The sequence below is a fragment of the Symphalangus syndactylus genome, chromosome 6 (assembly GCF_028878055.3).
Source record: "Symphalangus syndactylus isolate Jambi chromosome 6, NHGRI_mSymSyn1-v2.1_pri, whole genome shotgun sequence".
In the NCBI taxonomy this organism is placed as follows: Eukaryota; Metazoa; Chordata; class Mammalia; order Primates; family Hylobatidae; genus Symphalangus; species Symphalangus syndactylus.
Window position 1 is genome coordinate 91,573,822 of NC_072428.2, and position 14,744 is coordinate 91,588,565.

Genomic DNA, 14,744 nt, shown 5'->3' on the forward strand with positions numbered 1-14,744 from the left:
CTCAACATTTTCAGTATATGTATTATAAATATAAAATAAAAGCTGTCTAGGTTAAGATGCCATTCATAATTATAGTGATAGCATTAATATCTTAAGGAATTATATTTTTAATTGGTAATATTAATATTTAGTTAATATAACAAAGCAATATCTTTTTTGTTAATATATAGTCAAGAAAATGTTGATTTACTAATGCTATTGATGATAATGAGCAATGGATTCTCTGTACAGCTATCATTTTTATGTTTAATTATACATCCATTCAAACAATTGGAGGTACTCTTTACAAGATATGAAAAAGATTCCACCTTCCAACCCAGTAGCAAAAAAAGCTTACGTGCATGGACACAAGAGGTCCAATTTAGCAGTTAGCACCTCTCTTCAGATAGACCAACAACTGGGAACAGAAGTTGCAGGTTGGGCTCTGTGTCATCAGATTGAAATCAATGTAATGTCTCTAGCACAGTTGCATAAACACACATTTTCCTCTCAGCCACAGACAAGCAAATAGGAATTGCAGCAATCAATAGCAGAAGAGAATTTACACAGCTAGAAAATGAGAAACATGGATTGAGCAGGCTTTGACCACTATAACTGACTTTACCCTACTATGCCACTGTTCTGTCCCCTGCAAATTCATTTCTAAGATTGTAGGTTTAATATAGTCAAGAACCAGAAAAATCATCACGTCATGGAAATTGTTAACCTTTATTGAGTGCTTAGTATGTCCCATTAACTGGGCTCAGTGCTTAACAGTTTCTACCACATTCTTAATTCTCTCTATAGTGATAATGAGCTAAATTGTCTTAAGTTTACAGATGGAGAAACCCTGGCTAAAGAAGTTAAGTAACTTACCCAGAACCACACATTATTGAGATGAGGGGCTGAAATTTGGACCCAGGCAGTTTGACTGCAGAGCCCAGACTCCAAGCTCTTACCCAAAATGCCTGCTATAAATTTAGCATTTATAACCCATAATGTTCTGAACAAGCCTTTGGGACCCATCCCTGGAGAAGAATGAGGGATTCCTCCAGAACCTCTCCTCCCTGGCCTCCCTGTAGTGTAGTACTGTTCTACAGCAGGATGCCCAACAATGCGAGGTCATGCTGCATGCAGAGCCTCATGAGACAGGCTGCTGACCCAGGCATTCTGAGCCACCAGCTCTGTTACCCACCACTTCAGAGTAGCCCTGGACAACATGGCCACCAAGAGCAAGATGTGAAAGAAAGGGAATCCTTATTGTTTGGACCTTAACATAGAAATGTTGGCCCTCATTTGGATTAGCAGAGGCAACACACAGCTATTTTAGAGAACAATGGGCCCTACTCAACATCTTTTTAAATTTTATCTGCTATCTGTGCAAAGAGACCAAGTTCTGACTCTATGTAGCAGCAGAAAGAACTTAGCCCAATTTTTCCTGACAGACACCAAATCCGTGATGGTGCAGCACTTAGCACTACATATTAAGAAGTCCTAAAATTGCTAACTAGGAATGTAACTGTCATTGTTCATAAAGATAGGAAAATTTTTTAATAACAATGTGCAAAATGGAGAGTTGAACAGCTGTGACTTTTGTACAAATGTGGTTCTCTCTCCTCTTTAGTGACATTATGTCTGCTGGGTACATTTTGGTTTTAATGGCAGTCACACAATTTGCTTAACTAGCTGCTGGTCCAGAAGACACTATTTGCTGGGACAGCTTTCATGCAAAGCTGCCTCCTCTGGCAGACACAGAGAAGCAAACCATATAACTGTAGTTAAAATGTTAGTGGAGACTGGCAGATGTGATTTTCATGTAAAGGTTTTACAAGTTTTTCATGTGATGTCACACATCTGCTACTATAAAACATTATTTGTATGCAATTCCAGAAAGTATGAAAAATACTGCATAATATCTTCAATGTAACATTTAATGTAAATGGAAAATTGCATTCCTTTCATGGTTAGTGGCGAGTATCCATCATGATGTAGCAAGTTGGGAAGTGGTTAGAGAGAACTTGAACTCAGTATCTTATCTTAATAATGCTTCATGCCTTTGAGTAGCTTTCTAAATTTTCTAGGAAAAAAGTTCCTAACTTTAAAGCTTATAAAAAGTCAGTAAACATATGAAACATTTCCAATTAGAAATAAACATAAAAGAATACCCTTTTAAAATCTCACTAAGGAAAGCTCTAAATCTTATAAACAGCATTTGGACACATCAATTAGTATCACTTAGTGGCCAAAAGTATGGGCTGCAGAGTTGCACAGTGTGCTAGCCCTGTAGCCCCCCAGCTGTGAGATCTTGGGTAGGCAGATTATAGAGAAGAAGGAGGAGGAGGAAAAGATGAGAAAGAAATTAGGAAGGGGAGGGGAGGGGAGGAACGCTTATTGTGCACTTAGTACATGCCAAGTGTTATTCTAAGTGATTTACATGTACTAGCTGATTTAATCTTCCCACAAACTCTAGAAAATCTGTATTATTATCCCTATTTTATAGGTAAGGAAACTGAGCTATAGATATTTTTATAAGTACTATATAATAGAGCCGGAATTTGAACCTAAGCAGTCTTATTCCAGAGTTGGTATTTAGCACTTAACATAGGGTATATTCAGTAAGTGTTCAATAAATGTTAGTAAGTTTTAATCTTGTATATATCAATAATATGTAGAAAGCTTCTCCTTTTGGCATTACTTGCTTTTTCAATACTTTCATGATTACAGTAGACTTCAAAAAGTGAACAATTCTAAGAGAAACTTTGATTTGGAAAGAAACATATAATCCCATGGCCAGAGTATGCCACAATGAATAAAAACAATGTTTCTTCAGAATTATTATTATTATTATTTTTGAGACGGAGTCTCGGTTTGTCGCCCAGGCTGGAGTGCAGTGGCGCGATCTCAGCTCACCGCAAGCTCCGCCTCCCGGGTTCGCGCCGTTCTCCTGACTCAGCCTCCCGAGTAGCTGGGACTACAGGCACCCACCACCACGCCCGGCTAATTGTTTGTATTTTTAGTAGAGATGGGGTTTCACCGTGTTAGCCAGGATGGTCTCGATCTCCTGACCTCGTGATCCGCCCACCTCGGCCTCCCAAACTGCTGGGATTACAGGCGTGAGCCACCGCGCCCGGCCTCTTCAGAATTGTTAACAATTCCATAGCTGCAGAAAGTGGCTTCCAAAGGGGTTAAGCCTTCAGTCATTCATAAGGAGGTTATATTGTCATAATTATCTAGAATGTGTATCATCTCATATAGCTGGGAATTTGTTATGATAATAGTAGAAATACTAATGTGTAAGACATTATTTTAACTTCTACTTTTATTTTAACTTTTATTTTAATGTGCTTTTACATCCATCATCCCAGATGACAGTCACAACATGTACAAAGGAGAAGATCAAATCTCTAAGGAGTTAACTGAGTTTTCTAAGGGAATATGACTGATAAGGTCAAAGTGATGCTGATGCCATTTAGAACAAAAAAACAGCCTCTCAGTAGAGTAGCTATATTTTTATGTTAATGTTTGTTCAATTTTTATACTTTACAACATATTTTCCTCTATTCAACAAGCATAAATCAGTAAACTCCACTTTATAGTTGAACAAAAGGAACAAAGATATCAAAACAAATATTAAGTGTCCTACCTCTAACTGAACTAGAGCTAGTTTTTTTAATTAATTAACTTATTTGACCTTAACTTATGACTGGTTTAACATTTTACGTCCTTCTAGCTGACTCAGGCTGATTTCATAATTTGGGGCATCATTTCTCCTAACCTGGATAAAACCAGTCATCAGGCCTCATGAGACATGAGTCCCTAAGATTCCCAGCAGTAAGTTAGGGGGTCTCCTAGCTCTACACACATGCTCTTCATACTACGTTAACTTTTCTGATAGTTCATAGTTGATAATTCCCACTTACCTCCCCCACCCTCTGTACTACTCACTCATAAAAACTTCAGCTGGCTCTTGATTTACTTTCCTAATACTTCTTTTCAACTACCATTTTACTTTTCATGACAGAGTCCCTCAAACTTACTTATTACTTTTTTATTGAGACAGAGTCTTGCTCTGTCTCCCAGGCTGGAGTGCAGTGGTGCAATCTTGGCTTACTGCAACCTCCGCCTCCCAGGTTCAAGCGATTCTCATGCCTCAGCCTCCCGAGTAGCTGGGATTACAGGTGTGCGCTACCACACTTGGCTAATTTTTGTATTTTTAGTAGAGGTGGGGTTTCACCATGTTGGCCAGGCTGGTCTCAAACTCCTGACCTCAAGTGATCCACCCACCCCAGCCTCCCAAAGCGCTGGGATTACAGACATGAGCCACCGAACCTAGCCCCCTCAAATGTTTTTATACCACAATCTTTTCACATAAAAAGAAGTCTCCTGTCCAGTCTCTCTTCTCACCACTACCATCCAGGCAAGATCTGGAGGCGCTTCATCTCCCTGTTCCTGCAGTTAGAGGTCATTTTTCCTGCTGTGAGACACTTCACCATTGCTGGCTCATTCTAACAGAATCAACATTTGCTCTCTATCCTAGTCATACTCCCCCACCCTTAAATGTCTTTCCAACTGAAGGGATGAAAACTTGACTCTGCAATTAAATACACTTTTATTAGCGACTCTTACATCTTATCAACAACCTTACTTAACAAATCTTCTGGTTCCACATAGAGAATGTTTTAGGCACCCAGAAGTTTAAATTGGTTTAATTGCAGATGGACTTTTACAAATAACAATGAATTATTCACCTAGACGTCAGTTATGTATATAAATGTTATTTTTTACAAACAATTTTTATAACTCTAAAACATTATTTTCTTTGTCCTAAAGCCAATAATAAAAAGCAAAGGAACTATTCCTCTCACACCAACATTTCTTTGAGAATATATTTGTAAATAAAGATAACTGCAACATAAACACATTTTGTTGGGGAGAGGAGGGTTGTGTTTGTCTTCAAGCTTTTTTTTTTTTTTTTTTTTTTTTGAGACAGAGTCTCACTCTGTCACCCAGACTGGAGTGCAGTGGCACGATCTTGGCTCACTGCAACCTCCACCTCCTGGGTTCAAGCAGTTCTCTGCCTCAGCCTCCCAAGTAGCTGGGATTACAGGCACCTGCCACCACACCCGGCTAATTTTTGTATTTTTAGTAGAAATGGGGTTTCACCATCTTGGCCGGGCTGGTCTTGAACTCCTGACCTCGTGATCCACCAGCCTCGGCTTCCCAAAGTCCTAGGATTACAGGAGTGAGCCACCACACCTGGCCCAAGCACTTTTTATGAATCTAACAAATCAGGCCCTTGTTTAGGCACTTCTGGAGAGGCGAAGCATAGACAAACAGCACAATAGCACACAGGGTAGTACAGAAGCAGGGAAACTTCCTGGCAGAAGGTAACAGTGTGCAGTTCACAGACCCTGACCCCTTGACGTCCCAGGAAGAGAGGGCAGGAATGCTCACAGCTGGAGACACCATGTTCTCTGCTGCCAAAGAAGGACCATGCTCCTTCCTTCTACTCCACCATTTTTATAGGACCATGAGAACTTGAGAATGGCCTCGTGAAGGCAGGGAAGACAGTCTGAACTTGGGGAATTGTTGATTAAGAGAGTTGCAGACAACCTTTGGAGCTGGATGTGAGCTGCGTGAGAAGTGCTGTCCCTCCTGCTGGAAGAGGAGACCCCTGTCCCAGGTAGCTCATTGCTAGGCAACCCAGAAAACACTGCTAGCATCTTTCATTGGACAATCCTGTTTGCCACTCACCAAGGCAGTGTTCTGTGACAGGTAGATGATGATTATTCTATTATTTGTGGAACAGTTAGCTCATATAGCTTATTAGTTTTCCTCTCTCGAGATTAAACATGTTCTGCTTCTTGTGCGTGAACTGCAGATTGTCTCATGCTGACAATCTGTATCATTATATACTTTGGAATCATATCTTAGACTGAGATTAAGTTCTAAAGTTAGCACATAAAGTGAAAATGGCTGAGTCAAAATTACCCTAACGTTTCCTCAAGATCCTATCCTGTTGGTGACTGGCATATTAAAACAACACTGCCACTATTTTTCCTTTGGTGTTGGAAAATCATTCTTTCTGGAATTAAAGTAGTTGGCTGGCATTTGCGTCTTCTAGATCTTTAATAGATACATAACTGGGATCACATTCAGCCCAAAGAGATGCCAACAATGTCAAAGGTATGAAGGTGCTTAGTCAAACTGAGGAAGTCAAACCAAAGCAGACTGATATTATTCTTTGGGCATCCTATAATTGAATAATAAAACAGAAGATGGTTTACCCTAACTGGGTAAAATGTATTACTACCTCATCCCCACATGAGAACTATAATTCATCTCTTTATCAATATGCGGGGATTGTTTTTCAAAATTCCTTCTGTGTTTCATAAATCATAATGTTAGTAATAGCTTACGCTTTTTCCACCCACAATTTTGAATTTACAGGTTAGTGCAAAATTACATTTAACTTCTCTAGCTTTTCTTTGTTAAATGAATGGTTTGGATTAGGTGATTGCTAAGATTTCTTTTAACTCACTGCCACTTTATGTTAACAAAAATAAATTTGGCCTTTTTTCTGTAAGCCTCTGTATTTTCTCATTACAGTTGCTGATCAAAGAATACTTAAAATTTTTAAAGCATTTTCTTTCCATTTCTACTTTTTGTTTGGTTGGACATATATTACCATATATGGTAATTACCATATATTGGACATATATTACCATTCTTTTATTTTAATGATTTTAACAATCCCATCATGTGAGAGTTATGGAAAGAAGGCCTCTCAGAAGGGCGAATTATTATCATGGATTCTTTTTACCGAGCTATAGAAAAAAATATAAATGTACTTGATATCCAAAGACATGAGGGCTGATATTAAGATTGACATTAAAAGGGCATTTCTAAAGATAAAGGATAAGTTCATGAACAAAGAAAGGTGGACAAGAACTATTTTTTTCTTTCAAAGTAATTTATTTGATTCTGATCACAAAATACAGGGAAGGAGCAAGGGCGACCCCTGCCACCTCTTGGTCACACATCTTCCCAGTCTAAGCTTCTCTATAATATCCTTTGTATAACACTAAGATCATGCTGTCCCTAAGCACTTTTTCATCTTATAACGGCCACAGATAATAGTATATGACAAAGTGGGAGTTAAAAAGAGATGCCCCTTTCACGAGGCAGGGTTCCTTCCAATTAATGTTCCAGGTCCCTTTTGCCAATATTAAAACCAAAGTAACTGGTTGCTCTATTAGTTTTCTAAAACTCTGTCCTGAACAAGTAGGTCATAGACAAATTATGCCTGTACAAATCTTAGAGCTGTTTAAAATAACCTTACAGAAAGGCAGTGACTAAGGCCCTTCCCTTGCCCCCAGCTTAAGTCCCAGGCTGCCTGTGGCACCTGGATTGCCGCCCCTGGATCCCCCACATCCCAGGGCGGTGATGCAGGAAGGGTAGGGTCCCCCATATCCCAAGGTCGCAATGGCAGAAGGGTAGGCCAGGCCAAGCATGAGGAATAAACAGTCTTTACTGGTCTCAAACAGGGAGTCCCTGGGTCTTAGGACCTCTGTGTATTTGTCATTTGTCTTCTCCACGTTCTTTGTGGCCTATTTCTGCAGCCGCATGAGCTGCTTTTTCTTCCTGTAGTGGATTTTGGCCTTCTCCTTCCTCTTCTCCCCCAGGGTGGCTGTCACTACCTGGTATTTCCAGCCAACCTCGTGAGCCAGGCACCCCAAGGAGGCAAACTTTCTTGTAGGCTTCAGTCGTACAACCTAAAGGGCAGCAGGAACCACTTTGTCATAGAGCAGTGAGATCCCATAAAATACCATAAGGTGGTCCAGGGCAGCCTGGCCCCGCTTGATTCTGCAGGGCCACCAAAAGATGCAGCTGGGGGCCCAGGAATGGTGGGGCTGGGGGAGCGGGGGGGGGGGGCCTTGGGAAGGGTTGGTGCTCATCTGCTTGCAGAGGAAGGCCAGATACTTTAATTTGTTTCTCCAGAAATTGCCAGAAATGTTGATGCCCTCGTGGTGGTCGACCAACACTTTCCTTCTCAGCAGAACCCACTTGGCCAAGATGGCCACAGGGTGGCCCACAAGATGGCCTTGGCCACTGAGCACCAGGTTCTGTCTATCTGCTGTCTTCAGCAGCCACCTGGGGGAAAAAATAGATAGATAGATAGATAGATAGATATAGATAGTTCTCTCTGTCCATACATATATATATATATATATATATATATTTTTTTTTTTTTTTGAGACAAAGTCTCGCTCTGTCGCCCAGGCTGGAGTGCAGTGGTGCAATCACTGCTCACTGCAGCCTCGACTTCCCAGGATCAAGCCCAGCTCCAAGATATATTTTTAACTACTGTCAAAGCTGAACACATTTGAAAGGAAAACTGTTTTTCTTTTTTTAACAATAAAAAATGATAATCATTAAACATTATTTATTACTAGTGTTTATCACATAATTTCATATTTAATTAGATAAGATTATATTACATGGACTGAGTTAATTGTATAATAAAAATGGGTGAATCATAAAAACTTTTATCATCAAATTTCACATTTAAGTTTAATACAGTTAAGCCAAACTACAAGTGTAAAGAAAAGAAATTCTATTCTGTGTTTGAGAAGGTTAACTGGATCTACTAAAGGCAAAAGAAAAAAAAAAGGCTCTTTGCTATGCTAATAAAGTCAGTTTTTCTGCCAGGCGCGGTGGCTCACGCCTGTAATCTCAGCACTTTGGGAGGCCAAGGCGGGCGGATCACGAGGTCAGAAGATTGAGACCATCCTGGCTAACACATTGAAACCCCATCTCAACTAAAAATACAAGAAATTAGCTGGGCGTGGTGGCGGGCGCCTGTAGTCCCAGCTACTCGGGAGGCTGAGGCAGGAGAATGGCGTGAACCCCGGAGGCAGAGTTTGCAGTGAGCAGAGATCACGCGACTGCACTCCAGCCTGGGAGGCAGAGCGAGATTCTGTCTCAAAAAAAAAAAAAAAAAAATTAGTTTTGCATAAATTTAGTCTCAAACTTATCATAAGGTAACAAATCTCTGAAAGCTTATTAAGCACTACTTGTTGAGTTTGTTGTAATGTAAAGATCTTAATTCAACTTTCCACTAAGCACAACACTCGCCTGTGGAGGTTGACAGGGCCCCTCCATTCTATCATTCTTACTTCACTTTCTCCAGTTTTAACTGGGCATCAAAATAATGTGAATAATATTTTCAGATAAAATGACAGGAATGGTTGTCTTTCTTTTTCACTAGTGTTGCTTAGTAATTTATTTTGGGGCACTGACCTCATATGTAAATTTTATCTCCAAGGGGGTCTTATTTTGTAACTATTAATCAACCCAGAGAAAAAAAATATTAATAGCTACCATTATTAAGCACTTGGTATGTATTAGGCATTTTGTAAAACTCATTTAATCACCACCACAATGCTTAATGGGAGATGCTATTACTGCTATTTTACAAACAGAGAAAATGAAACTTAAAGAAGCCAGGCCATCAAGCTAGTAGGTGATAAAAATATTGTTGCAGCCCAGGACAAGAATTAAGAGACTTCGCACTGTCCATATTTAAGTTGCACTTGACTCCCAGGCCCTGAATATTCCAAGAATGTCAAAATCAAATTTATACAGTGCTTCATCTTTAAACATTTTCGTATATTTTATCTTGTTTGCTCCTCAAAACAGTCCTATGAAATGAGTAGAATATTTAGTTTAGGCAGTTGCAGTTCAGAAACATTAGGGGAATTTCTCAAAGATAGTGAGTGGTAGACAAAATCTTCAATTGTAGCTTAAACCCAAAATGCTGGTTTGGTCTGAAAGATGGAAGAGAAAGACCACTCAGACTCACTGGAAGTGGCTTTCACTTTGGTGAATCCCAGTGAGATTGAGGATTCCAAGAGTCAAGTGGCACCTTCTTGCCTTTGTTGGTGTCCAAGGAGCACAGGTGGGGTGAGAAGTGCACCCCTTACAGGTGACTTTTATGTGGGTATTTGGGAAGAGTTCCCACCAGCACTCAGGGTTCCACCCTGTTACATAAAAAATTCCTTGCTAAGTGACATGTTTCCATGTCCTTTTATAAAAATCTTTCAATTGACAAATCATAAGTATACATATTCACGGAGTATATAGTGATGTTTTGATACTTATAAAGTGTAGTGATCAGATGAGGGTAATTAGCATATCCATCATCTCATTTATAGTTTATTTGTGTTGGGAACATTCAATATCCTCCGTCCAGCTGTTTGAGACTACATATTATTGTAAATTATAGTCATGCTACAGTGGTGTAGAACACCAGAACTTAGCCCTCCTATCTAGCTGTAAGTCTGTATCCTTTAACAACTCCCTCCATTTCTTCTTAGATCACTGGCCCTCAGAAGAACTGAACCTGGCCTACAGCATACAGCATTCTTTTATAAGTTTGAGACTAGACATACATAGTTTTGTTATTGTTGACTACCTCCATTCTCCCTCACATAGAACTGTAATCTTATTCATGAATATTAGCACATAATCACCTTATTATTATCATAATTTCCAGAGACATGACCCACACTCAACTTCCAGAGTCGGTAAGGGCAAAGAGTTCAAGAAATTGATGTTAGAACTTGCCCTAAGGGAAGCTGAAAGACAACCCTTAAAACAGATCCTTCTGGTTTGAAAGCAATGTTACACAAAGCCAGGTCTCCTGACTCCTCATTCATGCGCTCATTACCATTTCATTTCTCACTTTCTCCAATATGTAAAACGCATACATACACACATTTTCTGGTAAAACATGTTCAGTCACTGTTTCTATGCATGTGATCACTGAGTTCTTTAAAAAATATATTTAATATATCAAAATCTGTATTTTCACACTTTTGTCTTCAGAAAGTAAGCAGGTAATTCACAATGTTTTTAAAGTTTCCAATTTCATAATGAAAACTGATAAAAAGAAATTGAGAATCACCTGGCTGAAATGTATTGCAGATTACCAGACATAGCCCATGTCTGTACATACATAAGTAATTTCCCCATAAAAGTTAAGTGTATATTTGAAGCAGAATCACATAACTCAATGTTCTTGGATGTTGGCACTACATGGAGCTAGGCTTTGTTTGTGCATCTGCTGCTTAATGTAAGATCTGCAGAAAATGGTTTACCCTCTCAGAAGAGCAAGTGAATTAAAAGCATGCAACCTATTTCACTGAGGGTCAGCATATAGTATTTGCTAGGTGACTATCAGCTCCCATCCCACTCAGCCGTCCACTATCTTCCCTTTAGTCTCTCCTTTGTTTTTTTACAAGGCTGACATTCATTCTTCATGCAACTGTTTCTTTCAACAAACCGTGGCATCTATTAAACAGAATTTAAATCTGAATCGGAATTAACTTTAAAAGTGCACAAATGGAATTTTCTTCAGAAAAATCCAACATCACACCTTTCCTGTTCTTTATTAAGAGCTTCAGAATGAAAAACATAAACTCAGCCCACTGTGGGGATATAAATCTGTATTATGGAAAAGAACAAACAAGTTATTTGAAAATACATCCCCCATTACAGTTACATGAAACTATCATCTCATTTGTGCAAAGCTTTGATCTTCTAGTAATGGCATAATTTTAGACAGAGTATGTTAATTATATAAAACTCTGTCACAATACCTATCCCCAATAAACCAATCTATTAAAAGCAACACTGAAGCAACTTATTGCCACCTTTCTCTGTTCTTGGGGCTGCTGAACCTTTATCTTCTATTCCTACTTTTTCTCCATACCTCTTCTATCTTCCCAGAGTCCTTACCTAACAGAATTGTAGCCTCCTGCTCACTCCTAGACCTTGCAGTCACATTTAGTGGCAAGGTATTGAAAGATTCTATGCAGATTCTAGGTATCCAGCAATATATCCTTTTCTCCCTAAAACTCGTCAAAAGTATTTTTTTTTTAATTTTTTGTATTTTCTAATCCCTCTTGCATCACATTCTAGCATATAAAAGGCATTGCTATGTATTTGATTTCCTCCTGGTCTACGTGGTCATAAAGACTCAGTAGTCAAGAATAATACTTTTTCAGTGTTTTTCTCATCTCTGAATATTGGTCTTGGAAACCTGGAATTTGGGTATTATATGGAATTGGAGTTATTTTCATGGCCTGGTGACTTTCACAATCTGCCACAGCCTTGTCCCCAGTCTTGTCAATTTCCCCTCACTAGCATTCTTCTCCTGATTCCCTCCTTCCTGGATAATCCCAGACATCAGTGACGTTGCCTTTGCCATTGCCCAGTATTGTGAGTGTCCTTGGTAATTCTCTGACTCTCCTTAGAGTCAAGCTCCAAAGGATTCCTGTATCCATGGCTGTGTATGCTTATCATTATGTATGAATGCATATTTTTGGAGTTCAATTAAGTTATATTGTGACTGCACATTTTAGCAACTCATAAGTAATTTATTAAGAAATAGCAATCCAGTTCAACATAGCGTATGTTACAAGTCAGACTATTCTCACCCTTCCTTGTACACAGAAATGGCTACTTCCCTGGATGACTTTTTCATACTCGGAACATCTCTAAGTCAACCTCATACCCCAGGTGAAAACAATAGCTAGGACACTGAGGGTAGCCAGGAAATGGTGCAGAAATGCTTGGGAATTCTAGGGAGAACCACAGCTTTCCTACTTGGTTGATGTGCGGTGGAACTCATCTTATAATGCTCCCAAGTTCAGGAATAATGTACATCATCCAAGATGGAGACTTTAAAAGCTGCAGTTCCATTAGACTAAGGTCACAATGGAAGTAGGGAGATCTTCAGACTAAACAAAACTCCATACCATGACTCAGAACTGTCCTTCCAGTCTTGTAGCTTCCATCTGCTCCTCTATGCCTCTTGCTCCCACGTTGCCACCCATACACAACCACATGCATGTCTGTGTGCACTAGCCTTGTACTCTAGGTAGGCAGAATTGAATATTACTGAGCACCTCTATATCTACTACTATCTTCCTAAAATGCCCCCTTCTCCATCCAGCAAAATACTTTCATCCTTCTACAATCTGTTTACATGTCTCTTCCTTTGTGAAGCTTTCCCTGAGCCATCAGACTAAGTTGTCTTTTCTCCCTCTGAGTACTTACGTCATGCTTACAATTTTCAGCAATTTTTGCCTTGTGTTATATTTTCCTGGCCACTTCTAGAATGAGTAACTCATCTTAACTTATGCAGGACTATCCCTGTTTGAAAACTGAAAGCCCCACATCCCAGGAAACTCCTTAGTCCCAGGCAAACTGAAATGGTTGGTCACCCAACTTGTGTGTCTCCCCCACTGGAGTATGAGCCTCCTGGGGGAAAGGATTTTGTCATATTCACCTTTGTGTCCTTAGTGCCCAGAATACTGAGGAATCAATGGAATTACATATGAGACGTAAAGGACTTAAACTACTTAGATTATCAGACACCAGTAGAAGAGGACTTATTAGTCTTGCCTCTAATACAGAAAGATCTTGAAATAGTGTAGTCTTTTAGTTTTCCTTTAGCTAAATCCTATTCTATGAACTTATAATTCACTACTTTCACTCAATCTAGAAGCAAAAGGTTAGAAATACCTTTGATAACAATGATCTCCTCCTGCACTTAGCAATAACATTTTAGAGAGAGCTTTATGGGAGTGAAAAGGGATCGATAGAAAACAACATTTTTTAACGCATGCCTAGTGGTTCTGAATTTTTTGAAATTGAATCTATGTACCTTGTAGGTCCTGGGTGCTTCATGACATGATTGACAGTGCACACAGCCGTGTCTGCTAGGAGTTAATTCGAAGTTTTCCATGGAATTAGTGAAGAGTAATGGCTTAGTGATGGATTTTCTTTTATATATAAAATACACATTACAGGTTAATGTCTTAAATAACTTAGCATTACCACCGAGGGAGGGAAGAGATCTCATTTATGTGAAAATATGCATTTTGAGAAGCTCAACCTAGTGTGGAGTAGAGGACAGACTCAGCTGTAAGAGTTTCAGTGCCAATATGTGGATATTCTTCTCAGTTGGCCATGATTCCACCTCCCAGCTGGATACTATATCCCCAACATAGACACCCTCATGTCCAGCAAGAGCAGGAGAAATTAACATGTGAATGACTCAATCTTCCCATTCACATTCACAAAGCAAACTGACATTCCCCCAGGTACAGTATGGAATAATGAATGGACATTTATAGACGGAAAATTATCATTTAAGTGTTAGAATTGGGAAGAAATCTTTCAAGAGGCAGGATTCAATTATTCTGTTTTTAAAAAATGCTCCAAGTAAAATAGATTCCACTTTTCCATTTATTCAAAGCTCATATTTTATAATAACATATTTAAAACATTAGGCTTTAATTTAATACTTCCAAAATGGAGCATTTCAAAGCCCTGTAAGGCATACATTGTATTATGTAACCTTGTTTTGCATCATAATTCTTTTTTGTCCCTGTTTTCTCTCCCCTGCTAGACTATGTGCCTGATTCATCTTTGTCCCTCCCCTGCCAACCATAGTGTCTAGTCAAGAGACTTTGGGAAATAAATATTTCATGAATGATGATAGTTAGCATTCACTGAGTACTTACATCCAGGCACTGTTCTTAAGTAGTTTACCCATTTTAATACATTTAATATGCACAACAACTCTATAAGGTGAATATTATTTTTATCTGACTTTACAGGTGAAAAATTCTGAAGCACAAAAAAAAGGGTAAATGATGTGCTCACAGTTACATACCTAGGATGTGCGGGGG

At 39.2% G+C, this 14,744-nt stretch overlaps 1 protein-coding gene and 1 pseudogene across 11 annotated transcripts in view; one reads left to right on the plus strand and one right to left on the minus strand.

The window, feature by feature from the left end:
• The window catches only part of MAGI2 (membrane associated guanylate kinase, WW and PDZ domain containing 2), a 1,470,566-nt gene that overhangs the window by 1,102,383 nt on the left and 353,439 nt on the right, over positions 1-14,744 (plus strand). The window lies entirely within an intron of this gene.
• LOC129484107 (large ribosomal subunit protein uL13-like) lies at positions 7,207-9,152 on the minus strand (annotated as a pseudogene).